We start from the raw sequence: 11,986 nt of genomic DNA, 5'->3' as shown, positions 1-11,986 counted from the left end.
TGTGGCTGAGGTAGGGGTGTGGCTGCCCTCATAGAGAGCTCTACTTCTCCTCTGCAGGTTTTCAGAGCTCCTTCCAACAATGCCTCCCTTCCTTACCACAACAGTCAGGCCCTTGGCTACTCTTGACAAAGGTTTTGATCTATGATCTCCAAGGAGCCTACTTCTCTTCTATGTCACAAAAATAACACAGCTGACCCTAGAAGCCACAAGAGCCACAAGTGCTACATGTGCAGCTTTCACGGTTGCTGATGCCAAGCACAAAGTCCTTCTTTGTCCTTTAGGCCTTGTGTCCTTGCAGGGTGAGGACAGGTTGCTTCTCACTGGAAGGCTTGCCCAGCCTGCAGCCTCTGGACACGAAGACACTGGCGTAAGCAGAGAGTCAGTCAATACCCCAAAGGGGACAGAAAGGGTGAGGGTCAGGCAAGCAGATCTCACGGATGGGTGGGGGTTGTGGAACAGCAGGAGGCTCCTGGGACGGGGTCTCAGTCCTGGCTCTGCTGCTCACTGAATGTCTTTGGGAAAATACCTGAATTTGAGTTGCTGGTTATTAAGTAGAAATTGGGAAGACACTGTCTAAGGCTTTTTTTTTTTCCCTACATAAGATGTTGGAACACAAGGAAATTATAGTGTCCACTACCTTCTGGGGCTCCTGCAATCCATGGGAAATTCTACTACAGAGAAGTCTCTCCTAACAAGATTTCTGCAATAATCGACTCCTCTAACAAGACTAATATAACGAGCAAAGTGTTCATGAATCTGAAATAATGTATTAAATTTCATATGGCCTTTTAAAAATTGAGAGAGGGGGAGTTGAACAAAATGTACAGAGGCCATTACGAACTTAAGAACCTGGAGAAATGACTCCATTTAGTTTAGTAAATATTTGTCGAAGCCTTGCTCCATGCCAAGCACAGAGCCAGGCACAAAGGGCTCTAGGATGAACAAATGGCACCTGCCCGTGAAGAAATCAGGACATGTCAAGATGTCATTTCAAGACACTGTGCTGAGGGCACGGATAGAACAACTCTACCTGGGATAGCCTGGAGGCTCAACTCAGCTGGGAGAAATTTCTGAAAATTTCTTATGGGAAGTCATGTCTAACCTAACTTTTAAAAAGTGGAACTTGGGCCTTTCTGCTGAACGCAAAATTCTTCAAGACTTGAATTGTACAAGTCACCCCGAGTAGACTCTTCATTTAGTGTTAGGTGCTGACGGCCTTCACAGTCCAAGTTTCACCCTTCAGGAGAGAGAATACCGTCAGCCGACAGTTCATGGCAACACTGGGAGTGGGAAAGTGGCTCAGACTCTCCTAGCTAATTCTTCTCCAACCGCCCTGTGCATTGGTATGAGTTTTGTTTAGGATAGGAGTCAGGCTCAGACCGTAAATATCCTGGATATATTCTACCATTGGGAAAGGTGATTTTTGCATCATGGACTAGGCTCACTTAAAGTTTCCAGGCCTGAGTCCAGATCCCTGACCCAATCCAGCCTTGTCACCCAAGTATTCAGGAACCTCTTCAAAGTTCTGGATTAGAAGAGGTTGGGATGCTGGGCATGGTAGCATACGGCTTTAATCCCAGCTCTTGGGAGGCAGAGGCAAATGGATTGCTGTGTGTTCGAGGCCAGCCTGGTCTACAAAGGGAGTCCGGGACAGCCAAGGCTACACAGAGAGACCCTGTCTCAAAAAAAAAAAAAAAGAAAAGAAAAAAGAAAGAAAGAAGAAAGAAAGAAAGAAAGAAAGAAAGAAAAAGGTTGGGATAGAAAAGTAAAGGAAGATATTAACAGGCTCCTAGGTAGAGTCAGAGGAGCCTGAGACTTTTGTTAGGCACTGTGAATGTCTTCAGTAGACCTGGATAGGTGCCCCATGAGGCAGCTTCGATGTGTAGAGTTTCAAGCTAAAATCGGCTTTCTTTGTGGAAACAATAAAACTTCATGCAGGCTATGGAGCTATGTGCAGTCCACCCCAGATCCCAATATGGTCTGTGCTTTTGGAAATGAATGTTTAAATATCCTTGGGACCGTAAAAAGAAGGCTTTGTCCTCTCAAAGACAGTTCTAGAACAGAAGCAAAAAGGCAACCTATAAGTTCCCAGAAGAGGAAACTGGCTTCCAAAATAGGATGGAACTAATCAAACTGAAATTAGGATGTGCCTGTCTCTTACTGCATCCTATAGAGCCGGCAAAAGGGGAAGTGGAAGGGGCACACTGCCAAGACTTAACCAACTGAATGACTATCCCAAAAGGGGTTGATTTGGATGCCTACCACCACGGAAGGGGTTTGGTCAGGTCAGGGCCTGGAAAGGTGCCTCCCCGATTTTGGGACCCAGCTAAGAAGGAGACCCTAAGAGAGAAAGAGAGAGAAAATTAGGAAGGGAGGGCAGGAGCGAGGGCTCCAACCCTAACCCGATCCCATTTAGCATTTATATAGATGTGAAAGATGGTGCAGAAAACACGATCATCAAAACTGCAGATGATGCTAATTGGGGAGAGAACTGGGGTGCAACAAGTCCTTGCCAAGGGTAAGATAACGAGCTAAACACAGCAAGATGAAACGTAACTGGGATGAAAGCAAGCTTCTACCCAGGGGTCCAAAAAATCAATCGCGCAAGTTCAGATGAGAGAAGCATGAATTAGCGGTAGCATTTACAAAACAGATTAAAAAAAAAAAAAAGATTCCCCGATGACTCTGCATCTGAATTGACTAGAAACTCAATGGCATCGGGAACCAAATAATCTAATAGGGTTTTAGGCGAGGATGAGGGAGCTGAGGGCTGCATGTACACACACCAGAGTGTCTCCAGAGGGGGTGAGCAGGACAGGCAAAGACTCAAGCGCTTCCCCATAAAAAGCTAAGGTGGGAAGGACATCCCTGCTGACTGCATATGCTCAAAAGGAATTGAATGTAGAAGTCTGATATAAGGAGAAACTTTCTCCTCCTCCTCCTTCTTCTTCTTCTCCTCCTCCTCCTCCTCCTCCTCCTCCTCCTCCTCCTCCTCCTCCTTCTTCTTCTTCTTAGACAGAGTTTCTCTGTGTAACAGAGCCTTGGCTGTCCTAGACTCTCTTTGTAGACCAGGCTGGCCTCGAACTCACAGAGATCTACCTGCCTCTTCCTCCTAAGTGCTGGGATTAAAGGCATGTGCCACCACCACCCTTTCTAACAAAGCTGTTGAAAATTGTAACAGGCTGCTTTTGAAGCAAATTATGCCTTCCCCCTCACCCCCCCCCAAAACAGGGACCAAGAGAATGAGATAAGGGGGGCTCCCCCTATATCAGGCTTTGTACTTGCAGCTCTTCTAGTCCTTGTGACCAGCCATCTGATAAAGCAAGGGACGGGAGGAAGGTGATGGGAAGGCATGGTGGCATGCAGGTCCGCAGCAGCAGGAAATAGCCACTGGGACTCACTGCCTGCTCCCGTCTCAGTGATGGGATGAGAAACAAGGTTGTGCTCCTTGACGAACAGCTTCCTTCCACAGATTCCACAACCTGTCAATGGAGCATCACCAGGCGGGGACCCAATATGCTAGCCCACCGAGAAGCATTTCACATCTAAGCCCTGGCAGGCTTTCTTTCATGTGTTTGTTGTAGCCACTCCATCCAGAATGTCAGGATATTGTATCTTCCATTCTAAAACAGAACGGGACACGGTCACAGCCTAAGGAGACTGGATGGTCCTATAGATATTGAAAATACGCAATCTGAGAGAGAGGGAGTCACTAACGCTGCTTTCACGATACATACTGGGCTGGTCAAAGCAGAAGAAAGACGATGCCCCTGGCCTCCAGCCTGAGAAGACCCCAAGTGTGTGGGAGGGGCAGAAGTCTAGGGGTAAATGAGCTAGGCACACAGGGGCTGGATTGTCGAGGACCGTGGGTGTTATGATAAGATGCTCTCTCTGTCTCCAAAAGGAAGGAGGTGGGGAGGAAAATGATTCTGGTAAAGGAGAAGATGGACTGGGTTCGGGAGAAATTAGAAGCAGGAAGACTAGTTGGACATTTCCAGGCCTAAAGGCCTTGATGTCATAAAGCAATATGAAATGTGAATGCTTCTTCTTAATGAAAATGCTTTTAAGGCAACTAATGGGAAGGTGCACTGTGTCTGTGTGGAAAGGAACTGTGTGTCCCCACAGAAACAACAGGAAAGCTCTGGGGCAGGTCTAGCTGTATGACCTCAGGGCCAAGGGCAGACCAAGACTGCTTATACACAGCCCATTGGTTCTGGGCAAAGAAGTCCTGCTAGAATTGCATTTAAATTCAAAGGGAATTGGGGTTGGTAGCAGGTCTGCCCAGGCTCTGAAGCTTTTAGAGATAGTATCAGATGAGAGTAGGTGCCCCGCCCTCTGGAGCCAAGCCAGGGCTCAGCTAGGCTGTGATGTTCTGCCACAGGACCCCTTTCAGCATGAGAAGGGGACGTTCTAGGACAACGGTGGCCCAGACAAACTGAGCTCTCCACACAATCGTGTCTATCCTCAAAGGAGAACAGGAACATTATCAAACAAAAATGTGAACCCACAATCCTCTCCTTGGCCAAGACCTGCCTGGTTTCATTCTTCTCAACTGGATTTGTCAAGATCACCAATCAAAACTTTACCCTGTTTTCGGAGAGCATCCAAGGCAAAAAAAAAAAAAAAGCCTCACTTTTGATTGAGATGCTGTGGAGGGTTTTTTCCCCCCTTCTTTTTTCTTCTTCTTCTCCTTCTCCTTCTCAATTGCACTTTATCGGCAAATCTGTTCCTTCCAGGTGGCCTCCAACTGGAGCGCTTTAAGACTTCATCTTGAGCCGGGCGTGGTGGCGCACGCCTTTAATCCCAGCACTTGGGAGGCAGAGGCAGGCGGATCACTGTGAGTTCGAGGCCAGCCTGGTCTACAAAGTGAGTCCAGGACAGCCAAGGGTACACAGAGAAACCCTGTCTCGAAAAAACCAAAAAAAAAAAAAAAAAAAAAAAAAGACTTCATCTTGGCACACAATTCGGCTTTCTTCTTTGGAATCTGCCAGCACCAAGACTTTCTGATGAAATATATACACCGCTAGAAATGGTGGGCTAGCCCAAGCACAGGTCCTGGGCTAGCCTTTGTCTGCCTGATGCAGTCCAGAAACTAGATGCTTCTATGAAAACTCCCTTGAAATGCTTCGTCCTTTGAGACTCCCTCATGCCTAGCACTGATCTTTTCTGACCAAATATTTTCGAGCATTCTTCATGACTGGTGAATTCACTGAGGGTAAAGACTCTATCTTCCTCTTTTACTGGAGCAGCCATCATGGGTCATGTTTGCACCAAGACCGTGAAGAAGGCAGCCCGGGTCATTATCAAGAAGCCCTACAGGCATCAGGGTAATAACTTCCACACCAACAAGCGCGTGTGTGAGGAGACCGCCATAATCCCCAGCGAGAAACTCCACAACAAGATGGCGGCTCTGTCAGGCATCTAATGAAGCGATTCAGAGAGGTCCTGTGAGAGGTATCTCTATCAAATTGCAGGGAGAAGAGGGAGGAGAGAGAATTGTGTTCCTGAGGTTTTAGCCCTAGACCACGAGATCATTGAGGTAGAATCCGACACCAAGGAAACGCTGAGGCTTCTCGACTTTGGCAGTCTCTCCAACCTGCAGGTCATTCAGCCTACAGTTGGGATGAATTTCAAAACACCACGTGGAGCCGTTTAAATCTGTTCTGTCATATTGTCAATAAACCCGAAAACAAGGGCGCGGGGAGGGAAGACTGTGTTCCTTGCCTTTATATCCCATTTTCTAGAATAGAAGCATACTGAAACTTCATTAAACCAATAAAGGATAGATGAAGTGTCATCTCATAAGCCACCTATACAGTCTAGACAGTATTCTCAAACTCAAACGCCTGCTGGGACTCTTCAGGAAATAGGACAGGGACAAGAGCGGAAGGGCCAGGGGCCACTTGACAGTACACACGCTGTTGGTGCTGGTGTGCTTTCGCTGGCAAGGGATAGAAGTTGATTGAAGGAATGTGAGTTGCCACATCTTCTTAACTTGAAGAAAAGTAAACATATTCTATAAATGTAATTGTATCAAAATACTGGGTAAGCCTAATAAAATAAGTCCGTGGGCCAGGTTTATTTTCAGTGCTGCCAAATCGTGACTTCTGATCCAGAGATCAGCACTTGCCTGGGTCACCCAGAGGCAAAATAGACTCCAATTCAGGTTTTAAGAATTATACTGCAAGCAGGGTGTGGTGGTGCAGGCATGTGATCCCAGCACTTAGGGAGGCAGAGGCAGGTGGATCTCTGTGAGTTCGAGGCTAGCCTGGTCTACAAAGCGAGTCCAGGACAGCTGAGGCTACATAGAGAAACCCTGTCTTGGGAAAAAAAATAATAATTAGACTCCAAAGCATGTTCTGGGGAGAGAGCACCAGATCCGATACTCAGGCCAAAGTGCAAGAGCTTGGCATGAAGGACAGAGGAGTAGTGACCTAGAGATGAGTCTAGACTTATGCCAGGTTATAGTTTTGAGCCGGTCTCAAGTATCTACTTCCAAGCCGGGCGTGGTGGCGCACGCCTTTAATCCCAGCACTCGGGAGGCAGAGGCAGGCGGATCGCTGAGAGTTCGAGGCCAGCCTGGTCTACAAAGCGAGTCCAGGACAGCCAAGGCTACACAGAGAGACCCTGTCTTGAAAAACAAAAAAAAAGAAAAGAAAAGAAAAGAAAATGCACATGATGGGTCGTCACGATTTGGTATCTACTTCCACTGCTAATCCTGGGTCTGTATTACCGCCTCATGGGCAAACTTAATTTTTCATATTCTAATTAAAATTACATTTCTGTCAGTGTGGTTTCTGTCACCGTATAGAATGTGAAATTGCTGTGAAGGACCGCTAAAGGCCACTGGCGGTCTCCGGTCCAGTCCAGACCGCACCACAACGCAGCCCTTGCTCTCTGGCTGGCCTTCCAGCTGCCGACGTGCTCAGTGGCGTCTTTTTAAATTTCAGCGTTCCTGCTTCCCTCTGCAGCATGTGCCCCTCTGCTCTGGGGGTCTTTCCTCTCTTGTTTATTCTACCTGTTTCTTCTTCTAAGTAGTATCTGTTCTCTACTTGAGTTCTATTAGCAGTCCTTGCTCCTTTGGAAAAGATGTGTTTCTTTAGAAGCAGCCTTGACATCATCTCAGGCGTCCTGCTGGCTCTAGTTCAGTTGCTGTGCTTCAAGTCCCCAGCCACTGGCTTGCTCTAACGGTCTCCTTCATGTCGCCCCATTTTGTGCCATGGATTCCACCTTGTTCCAAGTCTTCTGTGAACCGCAGCTGGTTCGTCTGAGGTTTCTTGCTTTCTGACCTGTTCTGGATTCTGTTTTTTTATTCCTTCCGATCTCTGTGCCTTCCATTAGAACTTCTCTCAAATGTCTGACCTACGCTGGTTATCTAACCACACTGAGAACCAAAGAAGCAGCCAGGCCCGCTGAGACAGGGCTGTGACCACAGCCGCTCGGGAGGCTGAGGGCAAGGAGGATCACGAATGCATTCAGGAACTGTCTGTACTACAGAGTGAACTCAAGGTCAGCCTGGGCAACTTAATGAGATGCTGTCTCAAAATTAAAAAATTAAAAAACAAAAAACAAAAGCAAGCAATGGCCTGAGGATGCAGCACCGTAGTTGCACAGCATGCAGAAGGCTCTACATTCAGTCCCCAGTGCCACCTCCCCCAAAGCGAAGCAGTGACGAATAAGCCTTCAAAAACGCCACAGTGCTGCTACAAAGCTCTGTGCATAAGGTGGAGCATTTTTTTTTTTTTTTACTACTGGGCTTCACTGAACAGAAGCTAGCTAGTGTTATTTGGGGACCGCCAAGGTCATTATCTCTGGCGAATTTTATGAGGGAAAAATCCTCTAGTTGCTAAGAGCAAATAAGGGAAGAGGGCTGGAAAACTCGCCATTTACTATGTAGTTTCTTTCGCTTTGTTCTCCTCGTTTTTAGCATTTTTGTCTCTTCCCTACTTTAACTGGGATGAACCCAATCTGTTCTTGTTCAAGCATCTTCCTGGGACTGTCCTTTAGTGCACTCCTAGCAAGCAAGGAGGTCAGGGGGAGGGGAACCAACTTTTAGCTTGCTCTCTACTGCTGTGGGAATAGCACCTTGGAGTAACCAAAAGCACCTTGGAGAGAGAAGGCTTGGCTTTGGATCCAGACCACAGTCCATCCTTGAAGGAAGCTAAGGCAGGAACTCATGTAGGACAGGAACCTGGAGGCAGGAACTGAAACAGAAACCGTGGAGGAGGGCTGCTTGCTGGTGCACTCTCAAGCTGCCTTTCCCACATCTGGCAGGAATACTGCTCAGAGACGGCGCCATCCGCAGTGTCTGGGCTCTCCCACATCTATCATCCATCCAGGAAGTGCCCACAGACTTACCAGACTACCGGCCGAGATGAGGCAAACATCTCAATCAAGGCTCCCTCTTCCCTCTTCCCTCTAGCTTGTATCAAGTTGATGAAACGTAACAACAGATTAACTTATTTCTAAAGGCTCCTTACCTGGCTCCCCACACTGCCTCCTGAAGTGGTGCCTCCAAACTGCAGGACCCCAAGATTACCCTGGACTTATACACAACGCCTCCTTCCTTGCTTTCATGGCCCTTGCTCGTCAAGTCTCAGTTGCAGGACTAATTCGGCTACTCTTTGCGCTTGTAGAGCCTGCCTTTCTGATGTTGGCAGATTCCACCTCTGCCTGCTCTGCTGGGTACTTACCTTCTTCCTTTCAAACCATTTTAGAAGAGCCTCAGTGATGCTGGGACAGATACACGTGCTCAGTCTACCATGCATAACTGCAAGTGCCCTAGAAAATTTAGGTTTGGTTTTTCATGCCTTGTTGGCCTAAGACCCATCTTGCTTAGGCAGGAAGATGGACAGTGGTCATCCTGGCCAATTTCATAATATTACCATGTTCTCTGACTGGCATGTCTACACACATAAACATGTCCTTTGGGAGGTCCTCTTACTTAAAATTTTGCTTGGTGATCTAGGGCATAGACCTGTCACATGTCTTCTCTGGTCCTGATAAAGTATTCTAATGTTTACTTTATTTCTTGATGTTTTAAAGAGGTTCCTGTATCAACAATTTTAACAGCTTAATCTTAGTACAATATCTTTTTTATTCTCCTCCTCCCCCCTTTACCCTTCTCCTCTTCTCCTCTCCTCTCCTCTTCCTCCTCCCCCTCTTCTTCCTCCTTCTCCCTTTCTTTCTTTCTTTCTTTCTTTCTTTCTTTCTTTTTTTGTTTTTTTTTGAGACAGGGCTTCTCTGTGTAGCCTTGGCTGTCCTGGACTTGCTTTGTAGACGGGGCTGGCCTCGAACTCACAGTGATCCACCTGCCTCTGCCTCCCAAGTGCTGGGACTAAAGGCGTGCGCCACCACGCCCGGCTCCTTCTTCTTTTCTTTAATTTGGTTTTTTTTCAAGACAGGTTTCTCTGTGGAGCCCTGGCAGTTCTGGAATTCACTCTGTAGACCAGGCTAGCCTCAAATGCTGAGATCCAACTGCCTCTGTCTCCTGAGGGCTGGGGTGTGTGCCACTACTGTCTAGCTTTGCTTAGCTTCTAAATCAGGCATGTTCATGGCACGATGGCCGTAGACTCTGTTGCTATCAGGAATTATTGGTGGGTAGTGGCATTGGACATTCTGTTTTTGACAATTGGTTCAGTGACAGAGGGGACAGAAGCATTGTGTGGGGCATAAGAGGACATGGTCAAGGTGGCAGTAACAAAATATCAGAAAGTGAGAAATGTTTAAAATTACTTGTGCCAACCAAAGGGTGCCAAAAATAAAAATAACTAAAAAATTAAATACACATTAACTATATTCCCTTCCCTTATTATTTTTCATCCTTTAGTCTACAATCTGCAACATCTGGGGAAGGCTATCATAAATAGTCTCCTATCTACCATTCTGTGTGTTCACATGTGACCCTATACACAATTTTAAGGGATCTTACACTATGTTATATGAGGATAATCTGATTAGTAAAGTCCACTGCGATTTATGGAAAGTAAAGAACACGTGACAGTGGTCCCTTCACTTATAGAAAAACTAAATTTGGTTCCTGTGACTGAAAATGGCATTTATGTAGTTAGAACCACATCCACCTGACAATCAGTGTTTTTCTCCCAAGGCACAGTACCAGGACTTCTAAAGGACAACAGGAGACTGTTCCTTATTCTTTTAAAATAATAATAAAAAATTATGTGTATGAGTGTTTTTACCTCCCTGTACGTCTGTGCAACATGTACGTGCATTGCCTAAGGAGGCCAGAAGAGGGCACTGTGTGCTCTGGGACTGGAGTTACAAATGGTTGTGAGTAACCACGTGTTCTAGGAATTGAACCCAGGTCCTCTGGGTTGAACCCAGTCCTCTTACTGAATTTACCAACAATAAGTATAGGATGAACTTAGCCGGGCATGGTAGCGCATGCCTGTAATCCCAGCATTTGGGAGGCAGAGGCAGGTGGATTGCTGTGAGTTCTAGGCCAGCCTGGTCTACAAAGTGAGTCCAGGACAGCCAAGGCTACACAGAGAAACCCTGTCTCGAAAAACCAAAAAAAAAAAAAAAAAAAAAAAAAGTATAGGATGAACTCTCAAAATAAACATGATTTTTTTAAAGGAGGATTTTTAAATGGGAACAATAACTAGACTAGGCTATTCTGATTGCACTTTGTGTCTCAGTCATAGGATTTAAGGCACAGGACAATCATTTACTTATTACAGGATGTCTTCTCCACTGAAAGCATAGGACCTGATCTTTTCATCTTTGTCATCCCTGTATCATGATTTAGTGCATTGCATAATGTTTATTGAGTAAAATAATAAATAAGTCAAGTACAGCGGGACATGCCTGAACTCACAGCATTCTTATGGTTGAGGCTGCAAGATGGCCAGTTTCAGGCCAGCCTGAGCTAATGGCAAGGTCCAACCTCAAAACAAAGAAAGACATGAAGGAGAAGAAATGGGCAAGGGAAGAGGAGAGAGAAAGCAGAGGAGAGGAGGGAAGAAGAGAGGAGAGGAGGGAAGAGGAGAGGAGGGGAAGGGAGAGAAGAGAAGAGAGAGTGAATGTGAACTCATGGACGGGCAGAAGATAGGAAGGGTAGACCCAGATAATGTGCAGGAAAGTAACAAGCCAAGGCAAAAAATCCTGTTCCTAGTATAGGAAACCATAGCTGATGTATACAAGGGTATACATCTGTTCTGAAACAGATCTTTCTGGAAACCATCGTTCATTGAGCCTACAATAGCAGGTGAGAATTTGGACAAGGAAGCTGAGCCAGCTTGAGAGAGTTGAAGACCACTCCACAGAGTCTGGACTTTAACCTTCAGGAAAGGTGGGTTCTTGGCACAGCTACTGTAGGAAAGGGATTTGGTAAGCAGGGGGCACTAGGAGGATTAACTTGTCTATCCCAAGCACAACAAGCTAGTTGGGGATAGACAAGAGCCAAAGACCTTGGTCAAGAGACTACATCAGGAACTCAGGCGAGGAAGCAGGATGGCTTGGAGGGAGTTGTCAGTAGCAGGAAAAGAGGCAAAACAAAAACAAAAACAAAACAAAACAGAAAAACAGACGCAATAAAAGAAAAGAAATAGGAATGCAACGATCCATTAAAATGAAAATGCTAAGAGGCATCCCATAGGTAAACTGGATCAGGAGACTTGGTTGTCTCCGCATTCTTGGTGCATCCTATGCAAGATTGTTCGGGAACAGATCTGACTGAAAATTAGAAAATGACATTAAAGGGCAGCTGGTAAGTGAATACTGCAATGGAAAATGTTCAGCGGGAGGGACCAACAAACAAAAGGATTCCTGTGGTGGCATTGTTGTAGCTCTAAGCTCTGTAGCCTCCTGAGGACAAGCCCACAAACTGCAGGGGACTTGACTCTCTCCAGGGAACTGGGGGCTATGCTTGACCAGGGCCTCCAGACTGCCAGGAAAGGGAACTATCTCCAATCCTATGAGCCATTGACATCTCTTTCTTGTCTGTGGGTTGTTTGTTTGGTTGTTT

At 46.3% G+C, this 11,986-nt stretch overlaps 1 pseudogene across 1 annotated transcript; it reads left to right on the top strand.

Annotated features, from left to right (window-relative positions):
- Positions 1-5,254: 5,254 nt before the first annotated feature.
- Positions 5,255-5,693, top strand: LOC311608099 (small ribosomal subunit protein eS17-like; annotated as a pseudogene). The gene has a single exon. The product of its transcript is annotated as a small ribosomal subunit protein eS17-like (transcript).
- Positions 5,694-11,986: the final 6,293 nt, after the last annotated feature.

This window comes from Acomys minous, assembly GCF_964271855.1.
Source record: "Acomys minous genome assembly, chromosome: 11".
Taxonomy (NCBI): Eukaryota; Metazoa; Chordata; class Mammalia; order Rodentia; family Muridae; genus Acomys; species Acomys minous.
Note: the sequence above shows the minus strand (reverse complement) of the source record. Positions and strands in the feature narration are given on the sequence as shown.